Genomic DNA, 12,087 nt, shown 5'->3' with positions numbered 1-12,087 from the left:
ACACAAGATGGCGGCTGCTCCGGACTGTTTGAAATGTTTACAGACACCCAAGAGCCAATCAGGTTTCCGCGCGCGAACTCGCGTAGCGCGCTGGTTAGCGCCCTGGTGCGCGTACCGGGGCGCGGCCATAGATATATATATTTTTTTGAACCTAAATTACTCAAAATTCACTGTAGCACATATCTTGAGACATAGCAAAGGCACATCGGGCTACCAGTCCCTACAATTTTGCCAAGTTTGGTGGAAATCCATTCAGCCGTTCGGGGTCGACCGCCCTATGGAAATTAACATGGGGAAAACACGTTTTCGGGACCCCCCTTTTATCTCGTCCCCCGCTTGACAAATCCCCCCCTAACTTTCAGGGAAGGACCAGTGCGCCGCGAGGCAAATTTGAGGAAATTTTCAGGCAGATTCCTCAACCGGCGACAAAGTTATTCACAATAGAATGTTGAGATTTTGCATTGAAAATAATCCTAACTATAACCAGTAGGTAATATATATATATGGTAATATATATATATATATATATATATATATATATATATATATATATATATATATATATATATATATATATATATATATATATATATATATATATATATATATATATATATGTATATATATTACCTACTGGCGGTCGCCAGTAGGTAGTTATAGTTAGGATTATTTTCAATGCAAAATCTCAACATTCTATTGTGAATAACTTTGTCGCCGGTTGAGGAATCTGCCGTGGATCTCACTCCATGACCTATCGTAAAGATGAGAGAGGTTAATTGCCGATCCACGGCGAGATTATAGAGTGATTCCTTTGTTTGAACTCACGAGGGTTTCTCTTAATTGAATGTGAATATTAGCAACAATTATTTGCAATACTAGTGTTCAACTATGGCTATGTCACTGTATAATAACATGTACTAGCAACATGGCGCCTCCGCGTCAGTCCTCTCTCTATGCTCACCATCTAAAGTTGTTTGTGTATTTTGAAATAAAATGGCGCCTAGACGCGCGTTGCGGTGTAACAAACATTGAGGAAGGAAGCGTGGCTTCCGAAACGCGTCTGTGCAAGTAAAGGTTGCTAAAGAGAATTCCCGTGTGTGCTGTCCTTATTTTCACCCGGGACCGGGAGGGACAGAGCTTTCATATATATATATATATGTATATATATATATATATATATACACACACACAAACACAAAAAATTACAGGGACATTATAGTTAGGCTCAGGTTTCACTCTATACAAAACCAGTGAAATTCAGCTGTGACATAACTGTTACATAATTTACATAGTTAGTGGGCTAACTATACAACCATAACTCGCACCCCACAATGTCCTGCTTATGACCTCACGTATTACATTACTCATTCCATGGTCAGGGACATCACTGATGACATTTCAAATGACAATCAATCAATCAATCAATCAATCCTGGGTTTTGTAGAGCGCAAACTACTCACCTGGTATGGGTCTCAAGGAGCCAAGGAGTGGGGTCTGCAATAATCGGGGGGGGGGGGGGTCACTGAGTTCCATCGAAGAGGCAGGTCTTCAGGTCCTTTGGGAACTTAGGGAGCGATGTGGTCTGTTGGAGGTGGAGAGAAAGGGAGTTCCATGCCTTGGCCGCGAGGAGGGAGAAGGAGCTTGCTCTTGATCTGGTATTCTTGATCTGAGGTACTGTCACAAGGGAGAGCTGCGTCGAGAGAAGAGAACGCAGGGAGCATGGAACGAGAGGGGGTGGTTTAGGTTGATGGGTCTGGTGTTGTGGAGGGCCTTGTGGGCATGGGTGAGAAGCTAGAAGGTGATCCCCTTCTCAACAGGAAGCCAGTGTAGAGTCTATATGTTTTTTTTCATGTGGCGCAGTAGGGTGAGGACTAGTCTGACGCGGTATTCTGGCCGTTATGGAGTTTGCGGGTGAGGCTGTTGCTGATGAGTGTGTATGTGATGGTTTTCCTGTGTTCGTGGGGGATCGAGTTGAATGTCTTTCATTGTAGGCGGAGGGTGCTATAGCAGAAGGAGGTGATGGTGTTGACCTGGCGGTCCATTTTGAGTTCAGAGTCCAGGATGATTCTGAGGTTGTGTGCGTGGTCTGTGGGAGCAGGGTGTCCAGAGAGCGGGGGCCACCAGGTGTTGTTATAGGCATCGGGTGTGGACCCATGATGAGCACTTCGGTTTTGTCTGTGTTGCGTTGTAGGCAGCTGTTCTTCATCCATCTGGCGACTGCATCCATTCCATCTTGAAAGTTGTGTCTGATGATGTTGGGTTGGTTGGAGAGGGAGAGGATGAGTTGGTTGTCGTCTGCATCTGATATGATATTAAGTCTGTATGCTCTGACGATGGATGTGAGTGGGGCCATGTAGATGCTGAACAGGGTCAAGCTGATGGAGGATCCTTGTGGGACTCTGCAGGTGGTTGGAGTTGGTTCTGAGAGAAATGGAGGGAGCCTGGCTCTTGGGTTCTGCTGGAGAGGAAGAAGGAGACAATCAAGTGTAGGGCCTTATTCCCGATACCCGCTTTGTGGAGTCTGCGGGCTGGGGTGCAGTGAGAAGGCCACGGAGAGGTGGCCACTGTCTCTCCCCTGTCAAGAAGGGAGTGGATGTTGTCTATTGCCGCGAGGAGTGTGTTTCCGATGCTGTGGTTCATCCTAAAGCCTGATTGGGATGAGTTGATGATGTTGTTTCCCCCTATGAAGGCGGCGAGTTGGCTATTAACAGCTTTTTTAGTGACTTTGGCCGGATACTTGAGCAGGGAGATCGGTCTGAAGTTTGTTTACAAAGTTTGAGGTTTGCAAGGGATTCTGGTTAACAGAACCTGGTGAGAGGCACACAAGTCACCCCATCCTAGATTTCCCTCAGTGTCTAGTTTTTAAAAATTGATAGGTCTGCTAGGTTTCCCTAGTTTGCCGGCTGAGCTATGGTTAAAAATCCACAGCTAGGCACATTGCAAAAAAGGATCCATTTTCACTGGCAAAATGTGATATGTCCATGTTGCGTTTCCTGTAGCAGGCACTAGGCCTACGTACACAAGTGAGGTACCATTTTTATCGGGAGACTTTGTTAAGTGCGGAATGCGTGGAAACCTCTGGATCCAGACAGATTCCAGAACTTTCCGTCACAGAAATGTGAGAAAAATGTGCTATTTTTTAGAAAGTTAGAGGTTTGCAAGGGATTCTGGGTAACAGAAACAGCTGAGAGCCACACAAGTCACCCCATCCTGTATTCCACTGAGTGTCTAGTATTCATAAATGGATAAGATTCCAGGTTTCCCTAAGTATTGGCTGAGTTAGAGTTCACAATCCACAGCAAGGCACATTGCAAAAAAAGGATCAGTTTTCACTGAAGAAATTTGATGAGTCCATGTTGCGTTTTGGGCCGTTTCCTGTCCTTGGCACTAGGCCTATGCACACAAGTGAGGTACCCTTTTTTTCGTGAGACTTTGTTGAGCGCTTGGTGACTAGAAGTTTGTTTGTTCTTGCAAATTCCAGAACTTTTCATCACAGAAATGTGAGGAAAATTTTGTTTTTTTTTTACAAAGTTTGAGGTTTGCAAAGGATTCTGGGTAACATAACGTGGTGAGAGCAACACAGTCACCCCATCCTGGATTTCCCAGGGTGTCTCGTTTTTAAAAATGTATTAGTTTGATAGGTTTTCCTAGGTATCGGCTGAGCTTGGGTTCAAAATTCACAGCTAGGCACATTGCTAAAAATAGTTCAGTTTTCACTGGAAAAATGTGATGTGTTCATTTTCGGTGTTGAGCTGTTTCCTGTTGCAAGCACTAGGCCTAACCACACAAGTGAGATACCATTTCTATTGGGAGTGTTTTAGTAATGCTGGGTGTGTGGACATTTGTGGCTCTACACAGATTCCAGAACTTTCCATCAGAGAAATGTGAGAAAAATATGTTCACAAAGTTTGAGGTTTCCAAGGGATTCTGAGTAACAGTACCTGGTGAGAGCCAACAAGTCCCCCATCCTCTATTTTCCTGGGTGTTTAATTTTCAAAAATGTATAGGGTTTGCTAAGTTTCCCTAAGTGACAGCTGAGCTAGGGATCAAAATCCACATCTAGGCACATTGCAAAATAAGGGTCAGTTTTCGCTGGAAAAGAGTGGTGTCCACATTGTGAATTGGGCCTTTTCCTGTCCCAGACACTGGGCCTACCCACAAAACTGAGGTACCATTTCTATTGGGAGACTTTAGGAAATGCTAAGTGGGTGGAAGTTTGTGGATCCACGCAGATTCTAGAACTTTCCATTACAGAAATTTGAGGAAAATGTGTTATTTTTTTTACAAAGTATGAGGCTTGCAAGGGATTCTTGGTAACGGAACCTGGTGGGAGCCACACAGGTCACCCCATTCTGGATTTCCATCAATGTCTAGTTGAATTTTTTTTATTATTTGGAAAGGTCTCCCTAGGTGCCGGCAGAGCTAGGGTTCAAAATCCACAGCTAGGCACATTGCATAAAAAGAGTGAATTTTTACTGGAAAAATGTGATGTGTCCACGTTGCCTGTTGGGCCGTTTCCTGTCGTAGGCACTAGGTCTACCCACACAAGTGAGGTAGCATTTTTTATCAAGAGACTTAGGAGAACAGAGAATAGTAGAACAAGTATTTTTACCAATTGATTTCTGCCTTCCAAATGTGAGACAATTTGTAAAAATAAAAAAGACGGTATTTTGAAAAATGAACTCTAATTCACATGCTGATATGGGTACCCACAATTTTGGAGATGTGTAAATAACCAATGCTTGTAAATTCTTTATTTTGCTGCCATGTCAGAAATATATCGGTTTCTTTGGTACCTGTTTTCACTCTTTAAATTTTACCAAATGAATTGCTATATACCCGGTACAGAAAGAAAAATCACTGCAAGATACAGCTCAGTTATTGGCTTTGGATTCCTCGGGTTCTTGGTGAACCTACAAGTCCTATATATTCCCACAACCAGAAGGGTCCAGCAGATGTAACAATATATTGCTTCAAAAAATATGTCCAACTTAGAAGAAGTTACAGGTGAAAACGTTGGCACCAATGGCTGCTTTTTTAAACACAATTTCAACATATTTTCAACTGTTAGTTTCTATAAAACAACATTGAAGGATCTGCACAAATTACCTCTTGCTGAATTCAGAATTTTGTCTACTTTTCAGAAATGTATAGCTTTCTGGGATCCATTATTGCCTTCACACCCATTTCTACCATTAACTGGAAGGAGGTCGAGGATGACGCTAGAGGGCGCACAGCAAAATGGCCACACTCTAGTGAGGCTCTGTCCGGCTGAGCGCCAATCCGACTAATTTCAGCCTGTTAACTGCTGCATCCACACCACTAACGTGGTGGACCTGATTTGTAAGCCCCTCTGGGATATCCTGTGCCAGTTTTGGGTGCAAGAGAACATGACAACACACTATTCGCTGAGCGGATCAATCCTGGCGGCGCATCCACAACATGGCGGCCCCCGCTGGGCCCAGAGTGCAGAACCTGCCTGCTGCTGTTTCTGCACTTGTGCCTGGAGGCCTATGGTTGCGGAGCTTGGGAGAAGTGTGAAGCTGCATAAATGTTTCCGGTGACGGCTGCAGAGTGGAGTACTGCACAGAGGTGTGCGACCTTCCCGGAGGCCAGGGGAGCACCAACCAGGCCGTGGTATACGGGCGTCTGCGGAGCTGGCTAAATGGAGGTGGGTCACAAGTCGGCCTGGGAGAGTGAAATGCCACCTGCACTGGCTGCAGTGAGTGGTGTGCGGCTCGTACCTGGCTGGTGACTGTGGAGGCTGGGGTGGGCCAGGGAGCGAGCCTTGGCCTGCGAGCTGTGGCCGGGTCAGGTGGGCGCTCGTTGCTGCGGCCGTCCGGGTTGTGCCGCATTGTGAACACCTGCGGAACCGCTGAGCCTGGGCCGTCAGGGCGGAGGGGATCTGCGCAGCAGGCCCTGGAGTGCGCCTGCACCATGCGCCCTTCTACTGCCTGTCTTGTTGTTGCTGGGGACCCGATCCTGCCGGAGCGCTTTCAGTATTCTGGGGGTCTCTGCTGCGTCGCCTGGCTGGCGTATGCATTGCGGAGCTGTGATGGGTCTCCACTGCCTGGTAATTAGGCCTTCCTGCCTTTTTTGAACTGCCCATGCCTCGTTGAGATTTGACTGCTGGCCGCTGGCCTATCTCCCGGAATTGCTGCACTTGCCCTGCATCTGCGTCTGTTGTTAGGCCCGGCAGATGTGCCTGGCCGATCAGAAGTACGTCTATCTTGTTCCTGAGGGGGGTTGTGTGTCTGCCGTTTTATGTGGTGCTTCCCTCCATCGCACGTTGAGCTGTGGGGACTTGTTGCCTAACTTTGCTGTTTAACCCAGGGAGTGTACCTTGTGGGATATGTCACGCGGTGTGGGGCAGGCTCTAGCCTAAATGTCCTAAGTGACCAGCTGTGTGGTGCGCTTGAGTGCCCCCTGGGGTTGCTGTCTCCCTTGCCAGGATCCTACCACATTGTATATCAGGAGCACCCAATCTAACATCTCCTCAGTGGTGAGACTCACTATGCTGACAGGATTGGGAGGACGATGAATATCAACCCCGCCTCACGTTTGAGGTGCGTAAGACATCTAAGAGCCAACAAAAAGCTGCCTCTGACTCAGAGGCGGATGCCCAAGATGGGGGTCCCTACACGCTAGAGACAACGCTACTAGCCATGGAACACAGCCTCCAGTCCATAGAAGGCAACATGACTGCAGCTCATCAACGCCTCGACCGCATGTCGTCACAAATAGAAAAACAGGGCACACATATGGGAGAAGGGGACTAACGTTTATCTGCGGCAGAGGATGGCCTGAGTGAGGTGGTGGGAAAAACACTCAACATGGAAAAAGTTCTCTCCATCTTTCAGGCCAGGAATGAGGGTTTGGAGGCCTGCTCACGCAGGAATAACATTCTAATAACAGGGTTGTCAGAATCAACAAACATGGAAAAAATGGAGACCTTTATCGAGAACTTGATTAAGGGAATTTTTGGTACTGAACTGCTCTTTGCCATGTACATTGTTGAGCAGGCTCACTACTCCCTTGCAGCTCTGCCTGTCCCAGGGGCTACGCCACGAACCTGTTATTGCATGGGTTTTGAATTACAGGGACCAAGACACCATCCTGCGCATGGTCAGGGACAAGAGAACGATCGTACATCAAGGCAATACTCTATCTTTCTTCCCTGATTTTACTGTAAATATACAAGCTGCCCATAGGGAGTTTGGAATGGTGAAAACGTTTTTACAATCTGAAGGTGTCCCTTATGCAATGTCATACCAGGCCCGATTGAAGATTGGTCCAGATGGGGACTCCAAGATCTTCACCAACCCCAACGCGGCGATGGAGCAAGCTAAACAACTTAAGAGATGGCGGCGTGAATCCCAGACTCTATCTGAAAGTGATGAATAGCAGGGTTATTGTGAGCACATTGATAATTAGTTAGGACGTGTAGCTCTTTGGGCAGCTTTATCTTTAACTTGTTATATGCTCTGCCCCCTACATATGTCAGGTTCCCCATCCCGGTGCAGATGGACACTCTAGAGTCCTTTTGGTTTCACTCAATGGCACCACCTTATCACTGGGCTCTATACTGTGTTCCGATCGGTAAACAGCGTTTACAACAAATCTTTTACCCCGCAGGGAATCACAAGCGGTCGTTAGAACGACCGTGTTGTGATTCCGCATACCATTACTCCGCAACTCGAAACAACTACTTACGGAGGGGTGGTTGTTGGATTTAAAATCCAACACCTTCCCTAGTGTCCGCACAGACTGGAGTTGGAATAGTAAATTATATTATTCCAACTGCCAGCACCCCCCGCCGCAAGTGTCATGTGTCATTTATGTTGATCACTTTGTCACTTGCGTCGCCACCTTGTTCTTCACATGCACATCTTGAGCACCAAGTACAATTAGGGTTGTATTATTTGTTTACCTACAGTGCTGCTACAACTGCATTTTGCCCTACCTTTTCTAGATAAATATTATGCCATTAACACATTTGAAATATTCAATGAGTCTCCTTATTTCCTTGCTGATAATGTTTATTGCATATCCATTCTAATTGTCTTTCAATATTACCAGTTGGGATACTATATGTTTATTCCGATTATCCACCCCAATCCCAACGTGGTTGATGGGTTTTTGCTCCTGTGTTTTATACAAGACTTGTAAAGCACAGCACAAGGTGGAAGCCTGACCCACCTGAATATCTTGTAGTGAGCGGAACTGGCCATGTTTGTATTGGTCGCCCATCTTCACAACCCCAACCGCATGTAGCGCGCATAGGGCAGAATGCTCCTGCGCTGCAGAGATATCCGGATGAGCCGCAACAGGCAGCTTTAGGGCATAAAGGTAATCTAGCTGTGCTCTGCGGGCAGGGGCCCGCCAGGCCCTGGCGGTACATAGCACTGGATTAATCTCTGCCTGAGGACCTCCATTACCGCCTGAAAGGGTAGCTGCGGCAAGCAGAAGTGGGAGGATAGCATCTGCCTTTATCGCTGTGTGGGGAAGGAACCGCTGCGGATAGAACCAATAGTGCGCGAATTGAGCTTGGGTGCATAAATAGTAGAGATGCAAATCTGGGGCTTCGAAGTCGCCGCGGTCAAACGGTAACACAAGAGTATTCCAACTACATCTAGGCTTCCCCCCAGACGAACGACAACAGGGCAGTCTGCAAAGTTTTAAAAAGGGCAAGATTCAATCAGATAGGAATGTTTACAAATAAGTACAATAATTTAGGTAAAATGGTAATTTTGATCACAGCTATGCGGTCTGCAAGTGAAAGAGGTAGCCGAGTCCAGCGCGCAGCTCTATCTGCAATGTGGGAGATGGTGCGGCCATAATTCATAGATATCACCTGCTCAGGGTCCCTATGAAGCCAGATACCCAAATATTTCACCGGGTCCTGGGTCCAGTGCGACTTCCTGAGTGCCAGCCATCAGAGGGAAAACAGTTGATTAAGCCCAATTAATCCCTAAACCGGAGAAGCGCTCGAAGTTCACATATTCTCTGAGCAGTTCTGAAAGATAGACTGGAGGTACACGGAGGTACAAAAGCATGTCATTGGCATATAGCGCCACTGTAAGTGGGCCCTGCCAAAGCTCAATGCTGCTGATGCATGCAACTGGCAGAGCTTGCAGGCGAGAGGCTCGAAGTCCAGAGTAAATAGCAGCAGCGACAAGGGGCAACCCTACCGCGTTCCCCTTCTGATGGAAAAATCGGATGACACCCAGCCATTAATACGAACCCTGGCTGACGGTTCGGTATACAGTACTCTAATCCACTGAAGAAATAAGAGATGAAATCTCATTCTCAAGAGGACCGTGAACATGAAGCCCCATTAGAGCGAATCAAATGCTTTTGCTGCATCGAGCAGCACAGCAACAGCCTGAAAGTCGGAATCAAAGTAGTATAAGGTGGCAAATAAAGTACATAAATTGTGCATGGTTGACCATGTTGACATGAACCCGGATTGGTCGGGAAGAACCAACAGAGGGATTAAGGGCTGTAAACGCATAGCAATCATCTTGGCCATAATCTTAGCGTCAATATTAATAATGGAGAGAGGCCTATAAGGGTCGCAGCGATTGGAAGCCTTGTCAGGTTTCAGTAGCATCACCAAAAGGGATTTGTGAAGCGTCTTGCTCCTAGCATTTTATTTTCATTTACTATGTTTAAGGTCTGTGTCTCGATGGGGGCTATTGTTGTTCAATTCAAGTGCTGTGTCCCTAGATTTCCTTGACAATGACATTCAAGTGCCTTGTTTCTTTGATACTGTTTTTCTTTAGGTGGTGTGGGAACAGGGTTGGGGGGTGGGGATTGTTGGCTCTCTGATCTGCTGTTATAGTTTCATCCTTCTCCTCTATGAAAACACTTTATCTTGAAAATGATTGTGCTATTTCATGCTATGAAGTCGCTGATGGTTCCCTATTGGAGCATTTGGATTGTAACTGCAAGCTTTCAATAAAACAATTCAAAAAGAATACTGGAAGGAGGTTAAAAGCACACAAAAAAATGCAAAAATAGGCTATGTCTCAATAAAATGCCACAACTGTGCAGAAACTGTTGTTTGTCTAATGCAAGTCTGCCTGTCCCTGTATGCTGGAAAGATGGTGATGTCAGCACAACAAACCCTTTGTTGATACCACTTTCAGGGGAATACAAGCACTTTTTTCTGTGGAATTTTTTTTCATTTGTTCCTCACAAAATCCAAAGTTTAGCTGTATTTTGGCTAATATCTTTGTCGCCTTCTTAGGAACACACAACCCATGGGTACCTTTCAAATCCACCTGATATTGGAACAAAAGATGCAAATTTGGAATTGATACCTTGCGGGGACAAAATGTTAAAGAGGTCTAAGCGCAACCTACTCCAAATAGCCCAAAATAAAGTCTTAGCATCGGGGGGGGGAGGGGTGAAGCCTAGCAGTGAAAAGGTTAAAGTGTACAGAAAAGTGATGGATTTAATGCTTGAATTAATCTCATCCTGATCCATCATTATTTTCCATACTATGCCACCTCAGTTTGGGCCAAGTCAAAATCAAATCAGTCTTCACCCAAGACTGGTTTCACACTAGAAGGGCTCATCAGACAGGTATAGCTTGGTTCTCATGACACACTGTATGTCCAGATGTGGGCTCTGTGACACTGTGCCACAGGAAGTGGATTGGAAAGCTTGTGGGCATTCCCTTATTAAAGAACTGTGACATTTTCTGCATTTTCTTTAAGGGAAATCCTGCTTCAGTTGTTTGTTGGAATTTCCCTCACACCAGTATTCTCAACTCATCTTCCACCCTCTGCAGATTCTGTGTCTGTGACATCATCAGCATTGCCAGGTAGCAAAAATAGAAACATAACAAGCAGATGCTTGTTGATAGTGTCATAACAGATCCATTAGTGTTGCCTAGGCTGAGAGTTCTAGATCTCAGGCACAGTGGTCACTTTCCTTGGAGACTTGGAAGGAGGAGGTTGAAGCTGTGCTAGCTGAGGAGAATTGCAATTTCTTTAAACATTGACATTTATTAGTGAGCTTGTCCACTTCTACCACTGGTAAGTTAATTTATGTATTAGATTGCTTGTCGAGGGTCTTTTTTTCATTAAGGTGGATGGGATACTCAATCAAAATGTTACATATACTTCTTCCGCCATATTACAAGTGCCTTAGACTATAAATACACTTGGAATAAGATGGATGGGATATCTCTTATGTTTTGAATCTAAACCATTATGTTAATATTTAACTTAAATAGAATTTAGACATTGTTCTATCTTTAAAGGCCTATGTATTTTCCGAATCCATGCACACTTACACAAACACAAACACATACTGAGGACAAATGATGAGACTTTTCTGCTATGCTATGGTAATGAATGTCTTGGGAATTTATAGCCCATCTGTATGAAAAATATGCAGTTTCACTTTTCACTGTGACATTGCACTCAATTTATTTCAATAGAACACACATGACTTACCTGGTTATTCAGTTGGAAGTGTATCAAAATAACTGGATCTATTTCTCAGTAAACAGTGTGAATTATCAAGGTAAGAAAATAAATACTCACACACACACACATTTGAGTATGTTATTTTATTGCTATCTATAATGTTTTCTATGGCAAACATGTTCTTGGCTTTCAATTAAGTACCCAAAGATATTTGTGCACCATGTAACTGCGTAGATGATTTCTTGCTTAGTAGAAAGGTTAGTAGAAAGGTTATGATTTATGTTTACATTTTTAATTTTCTTTGGTGATTGATTTATGTTTAAAACATCTAGAAATGTGGCAATTGTGTGTCAAGTGGTTTAAGTGTTAGGAGCTCTAGTCTGTAAATGTTACGCCTTACCTAATTTGTGAAATTCTTTCATTGTCAAACATTTCCTTAGTGCTTCAAAGTTGATTTTCTAAAATAATTTTTTTTGCGGTATTTTATTGTCCTCAAAATTCTATAGGCATCTCTATTTTTGCTCTGCTATTGCGCACATTTAGGTTTTCTAGTAACTTTTGTTTTTTGCTTCTCTTTTGGGCTAGAGTTGTTGCTATTAAACACTGCTGTTCCTTCCATCTTTTAATGTGGGTCTTGTGTTTGAGG

Source organism: Lissotriton vulgaris, unplaced genomic scaffold, assembly GCF_964263255.1.
Source record: "Lissotriton vulgaris unplaced genomic scaffold, aLisVul1.2 SCAFFOLD_1238, whole genome shotgun sequence".
NCBI classification, from domain to species: domain Eukaryota; kingdom Metazoa; phylum Chordata; class Amphibia; order Caudata; family Salamandridae; genus Lissotriton; species Lissotriton vulgaris.
This window is presented reverse-complemented; position numbering follows the sequence as displayed.